The following is an 8,232-nucleotide window of genomic DNA, read 5'->3' as shown; positions in this document are numbered from 1 at the left end:
TTTTAGGTCATGTTGGATGCTGAGGTCTATCAGGAGGAGTTCTTTGTCAACATTTAAAGCTTTTGAGTAGGTATATACTTAAAATGTATGTAGCTAAAATCTGTAGGATGCTTGTGTTAAAATCTCAAAGGCTTTCTTGTATATCATGGTTTCTGTTAGAATTTGCACTGGACTGAGTTTGCCGTGGACTAAAGGAGAGACCAGATTGCCCTGTGACTGGCCGTAGTCTTCAGTTGGGCTTGCCAACCCACGGTGTAGACAAGAAGGTACCTTTGTATTCCGTTAAAATCACAAATGTCATTAAGGACATAAAAGGCCTTAAGTAAGCTTTTGTATTTTGTTTGTTATTTCAGATTGACCATCCCATTGAATCCTGTGTGGTTTAGCCCAAAGTTGCTGAAAGAAGTGGACCTGATCGTTCCTGCCTCTGGCTGTGTCACTCCGCTACCTACATCTTCTCCAAGGGGGAAAAAGGTATTCATTATATTTATGTAGATTTTCTGGATGATCATTTCAATTTCATGTCCCACAGATGGTTTAACAAACATTTCATTGCAATTTTGACTTTTATTACAAAGCTAGTGCGAGACGTTGTTCAGTACCCAATCCCTCCAAGCACAGAGGATGGTTGACCAAGAGTTATGTTTAAATTAGTTTCTCAGCTAAACATTGTGTGTCAATATATGGAGTAAGCCATTCTAAGCATTACTTTGTGTTAAAGGGAGACCTGCTGGACCTCTCCATCCCATCCCACACAGATTTTATAAATAGTGGTACTTTATACTTTGCACAAAATTAAAAGTTGCCATTTGAATTTTCATTTTTTTTTAACGTGAATTTAGCTCTGACAGAGATCACCTGCCAAGGACAGTGCTCCCCAAGATGGATGTTGAAGCCTTTTCTCACCCTTTTCCTTGTCCATCTTTTTTATATAGTAAAGCTTTCTTTTACAAACTAAAGGGTTTTTATGTTTGGGTTTTTAGAAAAAGGTGAAGTATTTTAAGGCTGGTTCTGCAAGAAGTCTCTGAAATGTTTAATACAATTACTTGTTGTGACTTAGTGTGTTAAATGAACTGTGATGAACATTCAAACAGTGCAACATAGATTTATCATCTTATTACTTCATGGACGGAGAACTTTCAACTGTCAGACATTGTAAGATAAGACAGACATGGGAGAAATTTGGTTAACAATTACAGAGAAACTGCTGCTGATAACGACAAACTTTATAGATTTCTCCTTTTAATATAGGAGTTATGGAAGATCTAATAATTACAGTGCAGGAGGTTAAGCTAAGAACACAATAATTTTGAGCTGGAATATCTGGATATGAAAGTGATTGAAGAAGGTAAAAGACACAAGATTGAGAGTCTTGATAAGAACACTACTTACATCCTTGTTTCTGTTCCTCAACAATAAACAAGGCCTGGTGTCTGCCAACCACCTTCAGAGGACTGAACACTCATAACATCCAACTAAATCGTTTTGTCCAAGCAGAGGAACAAGAAAAGAAGAAGTTTGGGAGGAACACGCTAGAGCACACACACCAAGATCTACAGTTCTTGCAATCTTTTGGCTTTGTTATATAGAGAGCCAGGATCTGATGAGTATCACAGATCCATAAATTACTCGGTAAGGATAATTTTTAGATTCAATACGGGGTTTCATCTCGCTCAGATTGGCCCAGAGTGGGATTACCCTTGACTGGGCTGCATCGGTTTTTTACCATTTCTTACGAGGTGGCGTTTTTCTGGTGCGAGGCCCAGCCCGCCCTTTGATGCCCCCTACTGGTACTCTTGGATTTGTAAGGTTTGAAAGTGATGGATGTTTGTCCATGGGAATGGGAAGTGGAGGACCAAGTAGGAGGTTTCTTGGGGTGGAGGTAGAGTAGACGGATTTGACCTTGGTTACTGAACAGTCTTAGCCTACCTAGTCTAATGTAAATTTAAAATAATGTGCGCAAAGGAACCTAAAACAGGCCTAGCTCAAATAGTTGAACCCTAAATTGTAGATAAAATGCTTGGACTGTGGACTGTGTGTAAGGTTATGTATTTTGTTTATTTCAAATTGGCCATTTGGTTTTAGAAGATACAACAGCTGCCCCCATACAGGACACAGAAAACAATGACGTGTAAATGGCATCGCCTGTAAGACACACCTTATCTGTTTCTTACAGGAGATGCCCATTACACATGACCTCAAATGTATTTTAGTTCACTTTGTTTGGTCTCTCATTGTCCGAGAGCATGTTGTACTTGTACTTTTATCAATTATTGGCTGTTTGAAGTTAGTTCTGTTTTTTTAGTTAATAAATGTGTTCATCGTCAATATACTAATGTCTGTTTATTTGTATACATGACAATGGTGACTAATACATGGTTTAACGTGACTGCACTAACATTAGCTCTACAGTTTTCTTTATGGTGAACTTAAAATATGTCTTGATATATTGAAAATATTTAATGAAAAAAATTTCACGTCATATAAATGTAGAGCACCGAAGTTGACCCAAAAGTTTTGGAGATATATCATTGCTCCCAAGAAGTATATCTCAAATATTAATCATGCATAGTTTTTCCCAGTCATTTCAGAAAGTTTCAGGGAATCATTACACACAGTGATATATTTTAAGCCTCTTTTGCAAATGTCATTGTAATGTCAAATGTAATTATGGAGAATAGTGCTGACTGTATGGATGTCCAGAGGACAGTCATGGACCCCCTTCATAGGTATATATTTGATAAAAGATCATTCTGAAGAAACTGGTTGTTGTCTGTACAGGCATGTTAAAGAAAGTTGAGTAAAAGGGAAAACATTTAGTGTTAAACAGTGCACCAGCAACAGAAAGAACTGCTGCTTTGTGAGGATTGCCGAGAAGAATCTGTTCAATTATTTGGGGAAAGCTTCCCAAGGAGAAGACTTAAGACGGAGTTGGTGGATCAAGAGCACCTACGTACAAACATGTACCAGGTATGGACTTAAAATGTGGAATACTGTGTCAGAAGTGCCTTTTTGGGACTAAAGACAAAAGAATCAGAGCTGTTGACTTGTGATCCACAGTACTGCATTGCAAACAAATGCATTAATTATATATGGAAAACACATGCTAAATTGTAGGAAAAGCAAAAGGAACATAAACAGGCATGAACATAAATAATTTTCACTCAGAAGATATTCACATGGATGAGTTTATGTCAGACTCCATTGGAGCAGATGTATTACTTTTTTCTTCTGTGTGGATTGCACAGAATCTCGCTCTAAATGATTTGAAGTCTACAATGCACGTATGTACAGACTATTGCCTTTTATATATTTAAAAACTCCATTAAATAATTTGGTCTATGTCAGACGTTTTAAAACCTACAGATCCATATCTTAAACTCAGGGTTATCTGTAGACTCGGCCATTACGTCATAAGCAGCTGCCGACTCTGGAATCTGGCTGATCCCCATAGAAACGTCACCTGATTTAGCAGTAAACCCTAAGCCGTCCTTTTTCATGAGATCTAACGGTGGAAATGTTTCATCAACAAGATGTGTTTTCAGCACATTTAACCTGCCGGTCAGTTTTGCTAATCGCTAATATGTAGCCCATGACTGATGACGTCATGGCCTGTGCGCGGAACTTTAGTTTAACAAAACATTTCTCTTTTTTTTTCTTTCTTTTCTTTTGGGGGGGGGGGTCTACGAGTTTTTCTTTGTTTGGTTTCGTGTAAAGGTTGTGTTGCATATTTAGTAGAGATTTTGAAGAACTGACTGGTGAGCAGAACTACACGTCATGACGGATGTTTCTCTCTGATTGGCTAACACACCAATCAAACCGGGTCAACGGCTTAATTCAGCTTCTTTCAAGTCTACCAGTTGAGGTAAGCGAGTTCTTTTGAGCTTTCTCCATGAAATGTTTTATTTTATTTTGTTTTATCGGTGTCAAATATAATTCAAATTGCGTCGGGTTGTTTCTTTGTGTGCTTTGAGAAAGTTGAACTGAATTGGGATATTTTGTTTTAGCTGTGTTGAGATTCATTATCATCTTTAATGTCTATTTTAAATGTTTCATCTCAAAGTCGTATGGAGTTACTTTATGAAATTTATGAAGTGTTATTTAGAATGAAACAAACTGAAACAAAGATTAGGTTTATGTGGATAACTGCTCAAAGATATAGAAGGTAATGATATTGCAGATCATCTAGCTAAGGTGTCTTTAAAACAAAGCAGACTTATGGAAATAGCATATTGTAAATCTGAAATAAAATCAATTAAAAAGAGCTAAATTAAATCTGAATGGCAACAAATGTGGGAGGAAGCAACTAAATGTCATCTATTTCAAATACAAAAGAAAGTAGGGAATATGGAAATAATAGGAGAAAATCGAAAAGAACAAGTAGTAATGACAAGATTGCGGCTCGGACATACTGGATTAAATAAAATTTTACATATGATAGGTAACCATCCAATAGGTAGTTGTGAATGTGGTATGGACATGGAAACAGTAGAGCATGTAACAATTCATTGTGAAAAATATACAGCAAGTAGAGAGAAGCTAAAACAAGAAATTAGGAAATAGGATATAGAGACATTGAAACTTAATGTTATTAATTAAACACAAAATAAATAAAACAGTTATTACATTTTTGAAGGAAACAGGATTGTACATAAGAATTTAGATTAAAGGGAGACATTCTGGTCCGCACTCCAGCACAGTAGATGGGGATAATGCATCTTAAGTTAGATGTCACCCGCTAGTAAAAAACTCATAAAGAAGAAGAAGTTTTAGCTGTGATGATGCCGTGATAGCTAGCTGGCAGCTAATAGGATTGCATTTATATTAGGGAAGCTGGAAGTTTTTAAACCATAGAAGTCTGAAGATTTAGGGGGATTTTTTTTTTAACATGTTTTTATGTGACATAAGTATCTTGGGGCTGTTCAGCATAAATTCTTTTCAAGCTAACTGGAACACTGTAGTACAAGATGTTCACCCCCTGATGTTGTATTCACGGGTCAAGATTCTACAATGCTCTCTGCTTGTTAAGGTTAAAGGACTTTGTACTTTATTATAGAAAAGTGTGTTATTTCTTTGTTTGACTTTTAATATAAGTGCCAGAAGAAGTTTTTCTTTCGGGAAATGGTTAAAGGCTACATATTTTTATCTACTTTGAGCATTTTTTTTTTCTGTTAAACTACGACACACAGTTCAAACCTGGATTAGATTATCATAAACACATAGCGGAATAATTACATCCATGTTTGTGATTTGTGAAACCTTGGTCTGATTTGTCAAACTTAAATAAAGGACAATTTCAGCACTTTTTGGCCATTTGGATCTAAAATTCTTAAGACACCAACTTAATCTACATATTTAGACCACACATTTATTTTCACACAATAACATTCATACATACACTCAAACACATACACACACTGATTAGTTTGATTAACTCTTCATTTATGCCCATCTTACTATCATAAAACAAATGTATTATAAATGTAGATTCCCCCCCCCCCCCCGCCCCCCAGTTCTCTTTTGCTCTTATTTGAAAGCATGCCACGTAAGGGACGTCGCTCGGCTGCCAAGGTAAGATGGAGGAGGATGGACCCTGAGCCGGACATTGCCAAGGTATATTTATTATACATTGCATTTTTTTTCTTGTGTTATCATTTAAGTAACTGTTGGTAGTTTTGGCCTTAGGCATGATTGCAATCATTTCTGTGTTTTTAGCCCAGGACACCCCCACCCACTCTGCAAGCTTGGACCCCAACTCAGTCTCCGGAGAAGAAGGTATCAATTTAGTTTTCAGTGACTCATTGTTCAAATATTTCATTCCTTGCTTTACTCATGTTATTCATTTGTCTCTTTTGATGCCTCGACTGCTGCAGTTCATGCCCTCTGACCAGGTATTTCCATGAAAAATCCAGGCTAATTTATTTGCAAAAAACAAATCCAGTTTACTTTGTAGTTGATCTAAACATCTATTTTAAAACATTTCTTTCGTAGACGTGTGCCAAGGTGTGCCAGGAGGAGCCCCGTGCGCCATCGACCCCTATTGGTTCTCGTATGTAAAGAAAATCGTAGAATTTGTTTAATTCTCAAAGGCCTGAAGGTTTGATCTTGATGTGTGTGTCTCTAAACAGGTCGAGGGACGGGGTATCGCCATCGCGTGACGCAGTGGGGCTATTCACGTGTCACGAGGCGTAGGCGTAAGTTTGTGCTCCTGGCCGAGGCTCCAGAGAAAAAGGTATATTAATTTTTTATTTTGATTTGGGGTCTTGTTCACAAATGAGGGGAAGATGAGCGGGACATCGACAGGCGGATTCATGCTGAGTCTGCTGTGAAGTGGGCACTGTACCACTTCATTGTGGTGAAAAGAGAGCTGAGCCAAAAGGCAAACCTCTCGACTTAGGTCCATCTATGTTCCTGCCCTCATCTATGGTCATGAGCCTTGGGTTGTGACCAAGAGGCCTGGGAGCATCTTGCAATTCCCCTGGAGGAGTTGGCTCAAGTGGCTGGGGAGAGAGACGTCTGGGCCTCCCTACTGAAGCTACTGACCTCGGATAACTGTATCATAAACTAATCTTGGTGTGGAATGAAAATCCAATAAACATTCTTTTTCTATGTCAGTTTGCTCTTTTGGTTGGCGACTCCCATTTGCGTGCTATTGTAGATGGGTTTGTCACCATGCCAGGGAGTACTTTCTCCTTAGGGGTGCTGTCCTCTCCCGGAGCCTCTGCAGATGAGTTGCGGCGTGAGGTGATGGATGCGGTTCTGCCTCGGACCCCAGACGTCATCTGTCTTCTGGCGCCAAGCAACAACTTGAGTTCCAGCAGGACCATCCAGGAGGCGGGACGGGACTTTGACACTTTGTTGCTTACCGTAAACAACCTCTGTGCTAATGTAAGTTTATTATCCACTACATTTATTCATGATCAATTAAATATGAAAATATGATATGTTAATTTGATTCTTCCATTTTGATTGAAATTAAAAGGTGGTTGTTTTGGACTTCCCACCACGGCTCGTCGTTGAGGAGAGGGAGCAGGCACTCCTGCGACAGGAGTACAGCCGTGTGGCGGCCAAGAGAAGTAAGTGATGTACACAAAATATGTTTATACAAATACTTTAGTCATGTCCATTATATGGTACTTAGCGGCATTGTTGGTGTCTGAAATTTTTTTAACTTTTTATTTATTTTTTGGGAGGAGCTGAGTGGTCAGGTGGTTTTGTACAACATAACTTTAATACTGAATTTGACCCAAAAAACACTTTTTTTATTGCCAAATGTGTATAATTTTGTTTCTTTTGTCGTATTTTATTTATTTATTTTTTTGGTAGAGGTGGAGTACAACATAACTTTCAATACTGAATTTGACCCAGAAATTAGTAAAAAACAAAAATAAAAACTTTTTTTTTTCTGCCAAGTGTATCTAATCTATGGATACCACAATGTTTGCCTGGCTGACACTAAGAATGGCAGTGTGTTCTTTTTCTGTGTAGGTGTTCGGTACCTGCCGGTAATTGAGCACTTCCCTCTGAGCCACCTGGAGTTGTGGAGCAGGGACGGTGTAAGTTAGATTTCTTTCTTTCATTGGACTTAGGCTTGCTGTGTATAATAAAATATTTTCTATAACTGCATTTCAGGTTCACCTGAGCGACACACCTGGTATGGAGGTCCTTGCTGAGTTGCTGTGGACTGCGGTCTGCTCGCAACTTCAGATAAGTGCTCCTGTTTCTGCTTCTCTGTTTCCTTCTGCTTTTCCACCTTTCTCTGCCTCTCCTGTCTCTGCTGCGGCAGGTTGTCCCCCTGTCTCTGCTGCTGCGGCATCTTGTCCCCCTGTCTCCGCCTCTGCGGCATCTTGTCCCCCTGTCTCCGCTGCTGCGGCATCTTGTCCCCCTGTCTCTGCTGATGCGGCATCTTGTCCCCCTGTCTCTGCTGCTGCGGCATCTTGTCCCCCTGTCTCTGCTGCTGCGGCATCTTCTCCCGCTTTATCTCTGCCTGACCCCCTTCTCCCTCTGCCTGACCCCCTTCTCCCTCTGCCTGACCCCCTTCTCCCTCTGCGTCACCCCCTTCTCCCTCTGCGTCATCCCCTTCTCCCTCTGCCTGACCCCCTTCTCCCCCTGCGTCACCCCCTTCTCCCCCTGCGTCACCCCCTTCTCCCTCTGCGTCACCCCCTTCTCCCTCTGCGTCACCCCCTTCTCCCTCTGCATCACCCCCTTCTCCCTCTGCCTGACCCCCTTCTC

General features: G+C 39.9%; 1 long non-coding RNA gene across 3 annotated transcripts; it reads left to right on the top strand.

The window, feature by feature from the left end:
* Positions 1 to 1,884, top strand: LOC118561926. 3 transcript variants are annotated; one of them, XR_004930373.1, is made up of 4 exons: positions 1 to 66; positions 160 to 266; positions 354 to 474; positions 1,425 to 1,884. It is a non-coding gene; the product is annotated as an uncharacterized LOC118561926 (long non-coding RNA). The 3 variants fall into 3 exon arrangements; XR_004930372.1 differs by lacking the exon at positions 1,425 to 1,884 and adding an exon at positions 843 to 959; XR_004930374.1 differs by lacking the exon at positions 1,425 to 1,884 and adding an exon at positions 722 to 736.
* Positions 1,885 to 8,232: the final 6,348 nt, after the last annotated feature.

Source organism: Fundulus heteroclitus, unplaced genomic scaffold (genome assembly GCF_011125445.2).
Source record: "Fundulus heteroclitus isolate FHET01 unplaced genomic scaffold, MU-UCD_Fhet_4.1 scaffold_757, whole genome shotgun sequence".
NCBI lineage: Eukaryota > Metazoa > Chordata > Actinopteri > Cyprinodontiformes > Fundulidae > Fundulus > Fundulus heteroclitus.
The sequence above is the reverse complement of the archived record's forward strand: the minus strand, read 5'-3'. Positions and strand labels throughout refer to the sequence as shown.